Source organism: Phragmites australis, chromosome 10, assembly GCF_958298935.1.
Source record: "Phragmites australis chromosome 10, lpPhrAust1.1, whole genome shotgun sequence".
Lineage (NCBI taxonomy): Eukaryota > Viridiplantae > Streptophyta > Magnoliopsida > Poales > Poaceae > Phragmites > Phragmites australis.
In genome coordinates, this window is record NC_084930.1 from 22383500 (window position 1) to 22396374 (window position 12875).

A 12875-nucleotide genomic window follows, 5' to 3' on the forward strand; every position below is an offset into this window, starting at 1 on the left:
GATAGATGCGAGGTACGACTCCATCCAATAGTGTTCAAATCATGGTATCCACGATTTACACATAAGTGAGTGTTTTTAGCGTTATTATTTATAAGTGTGTGAATAAGGCTAGGCCTGGCAACCGGACAGGTCGAGGGCAGGTGCAGCAAGAACGCACCCGATTCGAAACCCGAATAAGGAAACTTGACCTGAACCTGATAGTCTTAACGGGTGAATAATCACCCCGGCCCTGAACCTGGCGGGGACCCGAAACCCAATGGGGACCCCGTGAGTGGAATTAGGAGCTGAGGCAGGTAGCGACATAGGTGTGCGTGGGCAGCAGCTTGACGGCTCAGCAGCGTAGGCGGCGGCGAAGTGCCGAGGCGAGTGGGGGTGGCAGCTCAATTGCTTGGCAGCGTAGCGGTCGATGGGAATAGGCAGCGGCATGGCGCCGAGGCGTGTGGGGGCGGCAGCTCGATGGCTCAACGACGTAGGCGTGTAGGGCGGTGGCTCAATGGCACAGGCGGTGGCGTGGCACCATGGCTTTTGAGAGTGGCGACTCGATGGCTCAACGATGGATGGGCAACACGACGAGAGTGGTAGGTGGGCAGCGGGAGCCGCACACTTGGAGGGTAGAGCTGGACCTCGGGGGGTCCTGGCCGGCTAGGCCGACTAGGCCTCTCGGGCTTCCATGGGGACCAGTGGTGAATTCTCACCCCCGCCCCCGACTTGACCCGATGTCGGGGCCCTAACTTGCGACCCCGCGGGGACCCTCACCAGGTGCAAAACCTGTGAGGACCTGACCCGGCCCACCCCGTTGCCAGCCTTAGTTGAGGCAGACTCAATAGTATGTGAGTGTGGTGTGAGTGCATGTAGTGTGTATATGTCATCATTGTAATCGCAAAAAGAAATAATAAAAGGGAAATTGCAAGTTATCACTATACACAAATTAAATACCAAGAAAATATTAATTCTAATTTTTTAAAATAAATCTATGATATGACATATACACTCCATGATTCATAAATTAAACAACACATTGACATATTATTCATAACATCGATCACATATTGGTCAACTTCAACACATGCATTTACATAAAAAAGGTAAGAACATCACACCGATGCACATCACATATTGTTCAGAATATATAAACCTAGCTAGCTACACACAATCCCTAGCTATACATCATAGACGATGTTGTCTTTAATAAGGATAAGATGATAGACATCGTGGCGACGCCGTCTTTCAGAAGGACAAAATGGTCAACATCATTGGTCAATCGACACCGTCTTCTGAAAAGACAAAATGGTTGACATCATGTCAGCCTCCTGCATTTCAGCATAATGTCAACCTAAGTGTCATCTTTAATGAGTATCTCGCAGTCATCCGGATCAGGCTCCACCTTGACTATCTCACGTATAAGCTTGAACCAAACTGCATTGCTACCAAATCGCCAGCCATACTAGTCTTGCAGTTAAAAAAATATATTTTGATGAATAATAATAGAGAAATTTTTATCTACAAGAATAGAATGGAGAACATGATTCACAACAATCACATAGTCCATAAAGGGAGCCTTCACAGTTGCGAAGAGCACAAAGTCCACTGGCCAAAGTCGACACCAGGCATCCACACCATGGAAGTGGCTATAGGGACAACCTCATCCTGCCATTATCTGATTGCCAGAATTGAGCTATTGCATATCTGCGACGGAAATAAGGCATTACCCTCACTTATCGAAGCAAACCTAAAAACCCCAATAAAACCGTGATGAAAACCCTATGGTACTCATGTAAGTGTAGTATTGAAGGGTATTAGGTGCCCAGATCTATCTTCTCTGATGCGGTGTGTGGAAGATGAACACTCGTATTGCAATGAGTAGAGCGAGGAAGTAAGATGAACACTGCTCATCGCTTTATAATGAGAGGTTGTGTGTGTGGGAAGCTAAAACCACCAGGGTTGTATGTGGGGGGAAGCCAAAAGATCTAGGGAAGACGAATGATCAAATTTGAAACAATTAGCGAGTCTTTAAATACAAATGGATCTTACAAGAAACTGTATGTGCTAAAAACCATCGGTGTCTATATAATATTAATAGACGTATTTGTAAAAATCGTCTGTGAGTTTAGAAATACCTAGACAACGGTCTTGTTATAGGCACGTCTATCTTAATAACCGTCTGAGGATATTTTATCAGTGACGGATCCTAAAAAATTATCTGTAACACTTCGTCCACTTTCATTAATTTTATGGTAGTGACCTGCAATTCGTTTGGGCCTCATACGCTAGCACTTAATTTGCTAGGGATTTTAAAACCGCTATATGATACCACCCATTGGATTAAAACGGGCTTTCTGATTACAAAAGTTAACCATTGAGGTGGAAGTTCCTCCACTATCAAACTACTATATATATTATTTTGCCTTTAACTTTGACAACCATCATGGATTGTTCCAACGATAACATAATATATTATGTTAGCTCTTACCAATTCCTTCTGATTGACTCGCCACCGAGTGAATTAATTGGAAAGGAGCTGAAAGAAGAACTATATCACATCAGTTTTGTTCCTTGTTGTACGCCATTCGATCGTTCGTCAACTAATGCATTACACATATTCTATATTTTTATACAGTTGGCCATGAGCAGCACACCGAGGTGGTGGGCCTGGCCGGGGAGCAGCACGTTGGTTGGGCACGTGAAAGAGGACCAGAGTGTTGGTTTTCGTCATCATGAGCGCAATCCCAGTGTCGATGAGGATGAGGATGGACAAGGCAGGAGCTAAAGGATTCATACATGTGCTATTTTGTTTTTTTCGGCGAACAAGCACCCTTAGAATCCTAGCGTCCAACAATTGAATGGGTTACCAGGGAAGCATCCATGCCTGTTTGGAGGACGCAATGAACTTGGAGCTTCCCGCATAGAAATAGCGAAGCATGTTTTTGCGTGCTTAGACCTCAAACTTGGAAAAGCTGGGTCTCATATGCTCAGATCAAATAAAAGTCGGCTTTCCACCAATCTAAAACAAAATTTGCTCTTATATATGTGAGCCATAAAAAGTTGTAAAGTTACTTCATATGTAGTTTTTACATGTCTAAAATCCCCTCCAATAACTAATGTTGAAGAACAATAAAAAGTGTAGTTCTCCTATTGCTTCTACACAAACTCTTCTCCTCTTAATATCTATTAAAAAAATCACAGTAGGGGTTTGTTAAAAATTGTAATTCTATTAAAATTATTTTGAAAACTCATTAAAATATATTCCTAACTAATATATTGTTTTTGCAGGTCCTAGATGTCTTAGATATTGGAAATACATACAACCAATTTTGTTGTGTCTTCTAAATATGTTAGCCCGTGCAGGGTCACGACTTTATGGACTAGTTTTTTTCTTATCCTGAAGTCATTGTTTCTTAGCCATTATATCAACATACAATAAAACAAATCCACTTATCTCCATACAAATCCAATGGTCATAAAATGTGTCTAAAATATAAGAAATCAGGCAAGCAAACACTCTTTTTTTAAATGCCTCCTTGTTCTTTGGTAATATTTCGTGGAAGCATTTTGTTGCATCTTTAAAAGAGCAGAGGCATTATACGAGGCGTCAAATTCTCTTACCAAAGCGTATACATAAATTTATGTTTCAGAAGTGTGTATACACTGCAATGGCCGATCATCAAACTCTAGATCTCAAGGGAAAACTAGAGATCTTAAACTAGTACCAGCTACTTGAACCTCACAATCTCACTTGTTTACTTATGCTTCCATTATTCATTGTTCTTTTGAAACCATACATATATATCAACCCGACCAAAAAATATCTCTAGAAAGATGAAAACGTTTAAAAAAAACTTCCTTTATACTGCAACGTTTTTCAAGAAAAATACAAATTAATGAGTGCCGTCTCTATGACATAAAATTTTGCAACATTCTGCAAAACATTTCAAAACCGTCTCTATAAAATTTTGCAGAATTTCAATGACTCTACAATGTAGAAAACCTTATTTTGAGAGAAACACTACTAGAAAAACTATTTCTCGACACATCTAGAGTGTCTTTTTACAGGCAATTTATATGAAAACTCGCCTGAGCAGTCTACGATGGCCTCTGGCGGTTTTGGATCGTCTGTGGAAATAAATTTTCACAGATGGTTGTTTACGTAAACTGTCTGTGAAAATAGGTTAATTTGCAGAGGCGGTTCCTTGTAAAATGTTATTTTCACATATGGTTCCTTATGTGAATCAACTGTGAGAATGGGATGATTACCACAGACGATTCATATAAGGAACCGCCTATATAAAAGGTCATTTTCACAGATGATTCCTTATATGAACCGTCTATAAAAATAGGATGATTAATATAGGCGATTTACATAAGGAACTGCATGTGGTAATGGTTATTTTCACAGGCGCTTTCTTATGTGAACCTCCTGTGGAAATAGAGGGCTATTTTCAGATGCGGTTTCTTGTGTGAAGCACTTCCAAAAATGGATGACAATTTATCTTAAAAAATTCATAACTTTTTCATACGAACTCGGATGTGGACAAACTTTATATCAAAATTATAGCCTCGCTGAGGTCTACAACTTTGTATTCAAAATTTTCTTGATTGAAATCATTTAGGTGTTTAAATAATTAGTTAAAATTTTACACATAAGTTTCAATCATATATGCTACCATAAATTCTATTAATGCAAGTAAAATCAAGAATAAGGAAAAAATAATACTACTAACTTCAACATCTTCAACAAGATCAACAAGAAGAAGATCAAAGACCCACACTATCAACAACAAGACTTGACTTATAGAAGTATCAGTGATAACAATAGTAACAAGTGTCATCAAACGTTAGCACGACCACAAATATTTTTTATTTTTATTTTATTTTTCTCTTATTTTTTTCTCACCTCAGAAGTATTAGAATACGAATCATTGTATATTTTTGCTCAAGTTTAATGTAAGGGGTGACAGCTATGGACACAAACACGTATTCTGCAAACGGTGCAGAAACTTCGAGGAGCGAGAGTTCAATCTTTTAAGTCATTTTTTGCCAAAACAATTCACCGAACCGGACAAAGTGGGATAGAAATGGGTGTAACTTTTTCTGTAGATGTCTATAGAGTCAAAAAATTCAAAATCGAAGTTTGTATGCAAAAGTTGCCTGTTTTACCGAAGGTAGTCAGGGTCACTGTATGCTTCAGCAGAAAAGGTTAAAAGCATATTTTATCTGTTTTCTGTCACATTTACTTTATAGGTGAGCTGGTAAGGTGGTTCACGTGTGAGTTGAGGGTCCCGAGTTTGATTCTTACCGAACGTAAAGGCTAAAAACAGTGTGAAAAAATAGCGTGGCTTGTGGTTTGCGACGGGGCGACAGCGAGGGTTCTTTGGGTGATTTTTTTTTTTGCTTTTTTGGGAAAAAATCGTCGATTCAAGTACCAACTTTCACATATAGTTCACTTAAGAAACCGCCTATAGCAATCGATTTTCACAAGCAGTTCTTTAAGTGGGCCGTCTGTAATAATTGATTTCTACAGGTAATCCGCTTAAGTTATCGCCTGTGTAAATCAATTAACATAGACGGTTCCTTAAGTGAATCACCTGTGATAATAGATTTTCACAGACGATCTCTTTTGCACCTGTGGAAATCGTCTATATTTATAGGTCTTCGATCAAAGATGGGTTAGCTAAATGCCTGTGCAAATAGGTTACGACTCGTCTATAAAAAACTCGCCTATAAAAATAGTTTTTTATAGTGAAATCTGAAAGCAGCTCTAGAAAAAGATTCCTCTACATGATGTTTCTGCTGTAGTACAATAGGTCGTAGTCGATTTTTGCAGCCGAAGCGTTCATACACATTTTTTTAGATGGTAGTATAGTAATAAATTTGGCTCTATTGGATGCATGTAACCTCCGCCCCTTCCCCGCCCAAAACTATATGCATACGTAGCCCTAATCAAGGAACACCTGAAACATATATTAGCTTTACGTGAGAGTGAAATGTTCCATGGGAGAAGCAATTTCCATTTAAGAACTCCATGAAACACAAGATTGAATGCGACAGATGCCATTGCTTATGGCCGATGACAAGCTGGCCTGTATTGGAATCCTGTTGTTGCTCCTGGCACTACTACGGAACGCAGCAAAGATGATAGGATATATCGCAAACAGTTCACGACATCATAGACCATACTACAAGTGAGTTGTCTGCTGGTACCACGGATGGAAAAAACCGTCTACGATAACGAAATATCCTAGTCAGTTTCCAAAATGCACTACTACATAATATATCATCAGTGGCTGTTCAAAATTGCCATCAATGATACGTTTGAAACCGGCACTGAAAGTCTTCATTACTCTTGGTTTGTGGCTCCAATTGACAGTAATAGGTGGACTACTACTGTCGGTCGGTAAAAGCCAACCGATAGTGATATTTGTTTTTCGTCCTTTTTAAATTATGGTGGTTTCATCGTGAGAATCTTTTTGATGTTCCAAACCTCAATAAGATTAGAAGACCATTATTATCTGTATTGGCGCAATCACAGATTTGTAAGATAGTTAGATACAAACGAGCTACGCATTGCACTATGTGGTTCAAAAACTTGTGAATAAAATATGAACAAATGTTCAAAGAAATATTCAGTAGGTTCCATGATTGGATCAAACTAATGATCTACAAATCCACTATTAAATAATGTACATTGCCAAGTGCCGACCATTTGCACGCTAAAATGAAAACAATACCGAAAGAGGGAAAGAGTTTATATGGAAATAAGAATTAAATTTCTGTTAAGCCGAATATTACTACGGTGACATAGAAATTTTTGAAGATCATTTTACCAGGATATACCATTGTTATGTACAAAAAGCAACTAAATCATGTAAGAACAATTTTACTGCCCACAATAAATGATCTAGTATAAACAAGCTAGCTTCTCCCTGCTTAGTTGCATCCAAGTAATTTGGCAATATTAGCGGTAACATACAATTGCAAAAGATGAATCCTTTGTTAGTTGAACATTAATTACTTCTGAACAGCTGTCTATGGCAGATAATTCTTCAATAGAATCAAGAATCAAATCAAGAGAAGATGACCTGAAATGTGTTCATAAACGTAAATTAATAATACTGCATTCCTGTCCCAGGTTGTTAGCTCAATATGCAATTAACAAAGATTCAGATTAATGGAACAAAACTAAAAGCAGGAATACATGAAACTAAATAATTATTGGATCCACCTATACGAAAATAAGAAATGCCTGCAATTAAGCAAACAATAAAGGATTTTAATTTAGCATTAGAAGACAGATCATGAAATTGTAAACGCTTCAAGTTTTAAATTGTGGTTGGAGCATAAACCCACATTTATAAACCTTCGTAACCTTAGATAATCAAACCAGCCATTCTTAGTAAATATTTTTTGCCCAAAATACATAGTGAAAACTTAAAGATACCAAGAATAAATTAAAAATGTGCAACAGATACCTTGAAGTTAGTTCAATTCACTGGAATACTACTCACCATACCTGTCTCATTTGCTCTCATCTGATAATTTTTCGATCTCACTTGCTAACAAACTGATAGCTTTAACCAAACCACTTTTATCAAATACAGCTATTCAAAAAATTGCTACACATAAACAATGAGTAGTCTCTTCATTCTTAAACCATTCTACTCCGCTTGCAATGACAGAATATTGTATGATGCATCTCCACCTATGGTTTTAAAACTTTCAACAGTACCAACAACATATGTTGGAGTTGGCCTTTTGGCAATCATCGAATAATTCAAGAGACACATGGAAATAACATAAATACTTCTTCTTAAGAATCTATTTCTTTTTGAGGTGAACGGAGGTGGTAGGTTTTCCCAGCCATAAATTTTACAAATCTCAAAACATGAATGGCAGCAGCAATGCCTGCGCACAAGAATAGAGATACATAAAAAGAAAGATCTCGAAGCAAAGTTGCATTGTTCGAATTCCAATCAAGCAAATCTAATTCATTGCACAAGATGGAAAATAAATGAGCTTAGAAGGTAAAAACACACACACAGTTCAAATCAATTATGACCAGCACAAGAATGATACATGGCATACTCCAAATCAAACCATCTTTAGCACTATTTATTCTCCTGCTTTTTGAGCTTGCACTTGACCTTCTGGAACATGACGGCCGGCGTACTTGGCGGCCTGAGCTGCAGCTTGAGTGGGCAGATGGCCTCGATGTTGCACTTGGTCATGCGATAATCATAGCAGTGATAGCAAGCAACATAGAAGAACAATCTACATAGCAAACTGGTTACTTGGTGACGGCCATGGCAGGTGACAGAGGTGGGTCGATGGTGGTGGCGCGCCATGGCGAGAAAGAGAGAAAGGGGAGGGATGTGGGGGCTTCATCTCGGCTTGGGCCAGCTCGTGGCAGGGTCGGTTTGGATCGGGGATGGTCAGAGTAGGTGCGTGGAGGAGGTTGCTAGGAAGGAGGCCAACAGCGTTGTAACAACCTAAATTCTCATAACCAAGAAAATTTTAAAAACTCTTTCAAAGGAAATAAAAGAGTTTGTAAAAACTAAAATTGCTAAGCATGTATGTATGCCTTTATGCATATACACATATATGTGAGTATGTGTGCTATATGTATAAATACATATATACATTGAGGGCTATTTTATTTTTTTTATAAAAGAATATTTATAGATATATATGTGTCAAGTAGAGTTTGCCAGCAACAACTTTGGAACATAAGATGCTAATTAGCTCACCTGGTGGAGAAATAAGAGCTAGTCTCCTTTGCCCTAAGTTAAACCTTAAATTAAGGGGGGTAGAGTTCCTAGCCAACCTCATTGTCTTTGAAGCAGATGGGATTGATGTAACTCTTGGAATGGATTGGCTAACAAAGTTCAAAGAATTGATAGAGTGAGCCTGAAGGGCTATCACCTTGGAAAATGGAGAAGGTGTCAAGGTAGAGTTTGTGGCAGACACACTGTCACCAGAGGAATGCAAGCTGAACAATCTTGAAGGATCGATAGTGGACTAGATATGAATAGTCTGTGAGTTTCCAGATGTGTTCTTGGATGAATTGCCAGGTATTCCACTAGACCAAGATATTGAGTTTGTAATTAATATTGTGCTTGAAACTGTGCCTATAGCTATGAGGCCCTATAGGATACCCGCTAATGACCTAGCCGAATTAAAGAAGCAAATTCAAAGTGAGGAATCGTCCAAATTGAATTCTAATTAATTATTAAGTCGATCATTTACATAATCACAACTACAATGATTAATCAAAATACAATCCTGGTAGTCACGGTATGTGTTTTGCGCCTAAGATCAGAACACACGCCTTCGCCACATATGTCATCACAACAATCCTTAATAATGAGCGAGTAATGAAATTATATTACAAGTCTTTATCGGATTATCATTTATAACAATTTATAACACTCGAACACTAAGAGAATAAAAGAATAGTCTCACCTCCTAGCCACTAGAGATACTACGCAACGAAAAACAAAATCAATGAACAAAAAATGATGGGTGAAGCCATTTGCCCTGAGGCACCACCCCAAAACCTCGTCACTCAAGTAGTTTGCACTACTCTTGCCCGTCACCTAAATCGGCGGGCATGAAGTAACCAAACACTAGCTCCTCCTCACCTGTAGCACATGTAAAAGCAGTGTGAGTACAAAGGTACACAGAAGACTTAATCCATAATTGATACATATAATAGCCTGACTCCAAGGATTATGCATTTAAATGAGTTAGCAAGGAATCGGCCACAAGGTTAAGTAGATTGACATGCGAAAGCAATTTTTGACACAAAGGTGTGAGCAAATACACGTAATCACACATACCCTTCTATACTGAAATCAACATCATGAACATATCTGGAACAAAACCATCGTATCTCAACAATAGACATCACCAACCATTTCCAACATACCATACCATCATCCCACATCGGACTCTACGACTCCTGCAAATGAATAGAAGCATGCTCATGACTGAGAGCACGTCAATTCAAATTGTTCTTACACCCTGCAGGGGCTACATCTTTACTCACACGACTCGAGGATCATTCAGCTTGCGTGACCAGACAGGCACACACAAGGTGGTACTCATGTCAACCATTCCCAATTAAGCCCCAACCGTTTGAGCAGATGCCTCTAGGTGTGGGGGTCATCTAGAACTACTCACAGAGCAAGCTAGATATTCCTACAAGCCTAGTATGACCACGACATCTGACACGTGCAAGCAATATAGGTTCTACCCATATAACTTATATAAGCAATAACTTATCAGTTTATACTCCAAATGATCCAAATTATAAGGTGAAATATGCTTAGATGCTTACCTTGCTGCTCTGGCGCCTGCCTCACGCTTCCTGTGCAGCACTCACAAAACTTTAGTTGTTCGATATCACCTTCACTCACTTCAACCGTCGGTGTATCGCTCTCTAAATATGTAAACAATGCATCAAATAAGGAAATGATGATGAAAATGTATGATTATGATGCATGAACTACAACTAGTATGAAAAGCACCATATTTCAAAAGAATTTACAAAAGATCGGCAAACGAATGGGGTTAGAAAAGGGTTGAACCTCAAACTGGACAACTAAACATTATAGTGCACTATGGCGTGCAGAGAGTTTCATGCTCTGGAGGTCAAACTGACCCTAGTAGCAGTCAAACTCCTGACTACGGAGTTTGACTGAGGTTTTCACCTACAACCGGTGGCCAGACCGCGAGACCCTGCTAGTAGCACCTTGTTGAGGTCGCTGGCGAAGGTTCCGGCGATGCCTTCAACCATGAAAGGTACCAAAGTGCTCTAAGAGACTAGTGGAGTGCTTCTAGGGTAGTTTGGACAACATTCATCGAGCCAAACATGGAAAGCTCCATGGATGGGATCTAGGCTAAGGTCGAACTTGAGTCTAAATGGGATGGGGACTGATTAGGTCTCGGGAATGATGGGAAAATGGTAGGAGATGTACTACCTTAGAGTAGGGAAGCTTTCTATTAGAGGGGATCACTCTGGGGAATCTCTGATGCGGAGATCGGGCTCCGGGGTGGTGGCATACAGGGTCGGGGTAAATGAACACGCATAGAAACTCCTCCAGTGAAGAGGAGGAAGGGTATGAGCTCGGGGAAGCCTTTTGGAAGCTTAGAGGAGCCTTTTCCATCGATCTTTGGTCGTTGGGGCCATCCTCTCCCTTCTCTCCCTCGGTTCATGTGAAGAGAGTGAGTTTGAGTGAGAAGGAAGTGAGAGGGAGAGACCGGTCGATGGATTAAGTGGAAAGCCACTGTGTGCTGGTGGTTAGATCACTGGCTCGAGCGATCAGACTGGGCGAACAATGTTTTTCCTTTTTCTTCCTTTTCCTATTCTTCTCCTCCAACATCCTTAGGGTTTTTCCTAAATATCACTAAACCATTTCCACTCACAAAAATACTTATATTTGGGTGGGGAAAATGCGTAAAGATTCCAAACGTAAAACCTTTGAAATCTGATCGAATGTTTAAAAATAATAATTATACACGTAACACATAATACCATGATGATTATGCATACTTAATTATGTAATTAACGCCTTGGGATGTGACAAACCACCACCCCTTAAAAGAATCTCATCCTGAGATTCGGCAAACTCAGGGAGAAGGTGACAGTGATGAAGTGCACTGGAATTTTCCATAATCAGAAAAGAATTATATCGTTTTTCATCAACGAGGCAAAAAAGACGACATTCGGACCCTCAGAGCACTGGCGGTCGGACTACAGCTAAGTTTGGTCAGACCGTGGCATGGTTGGACTTAGGGTACGTTGGTTAGACCGCAAGTTGTATAGAGAGTTTTTGGCTCTAACGGTCAGGCTACGAGGCTGGGGCGGGCAGACTGTCCGGGAATAGAGAGTGAAATGGGTTCTAAACGCTTCTGGTTGAAATGGTTTCTAAGCGATTTCCTTTGGGGATGAAGTTATTGGCCAACATAATAATGAGCTAGAGGCATGTGAAATGCTCAACCTATGCATAATTGAAACAATACTCACAAGTTTTCATAAAAAATCAGGAAACTCGAAGCGGATTCGATCCTCATGCTCCCAAGTAGCCTCATCTTCCGATATGGTCACTCACAATAAGAGAGATCCAGTTGCAAATATTGGTTTGCAACTTCAATGACTTCAATTGGGACTCGAAGGCATTTCTTTAGTTGCGAGACATGGAACACATTATGAACGGCGGAACAGGATATAGGTTGATAGGCCACCTCTCCTCGTCGAGCGATGATTTGGAAAGGTCACGCATATCGAGGTGCCAACTTCCGTCTGACTTGAAAGCACCGAATCCCATTGAGAAGAAACACCTTGAGATAGATGAAATCACCAATAGCGAACACAAGTTCTCATCGGCTATGATCCACATAGCTCTTCTGATGAGATTGAGCCACGAGAAGACACTTGCGAATGGTCATAACATGTTCTTTAGTCTCTTTAACCAAATCCGGGTCTAGAAAAGCTCTTTCGCCGGACTCGAACCAATTCAACGGAGTTCGGCACCTTCAGCCATAGAGAGCATCGAATGGTGACATTTTAATGCTTGATTGGTAACTGTTGTTGTAGGACAACTCTACAAACAACAAGCAAATCTCCCACTTCTTCCCATATGTGAGAGTACAGGCTCGCAACATGTCTTCCATGATTTAATTTACCCTCTCTATTTGACCATCAATTTGACAATGGTAGGCGGTGCTATGGAAGAGTACGGTTCCCATGGCTTCATGAAGGCTCTTTCAAAAAACAAGAGGTGAACTGGGTGCCTCTATCTGAGACGATCTTCTTTGAAATTCCATGAAGGAAAATAACTCGAGTTAGGTATAGCTCCGTATATTGCTCGACCGAGTAC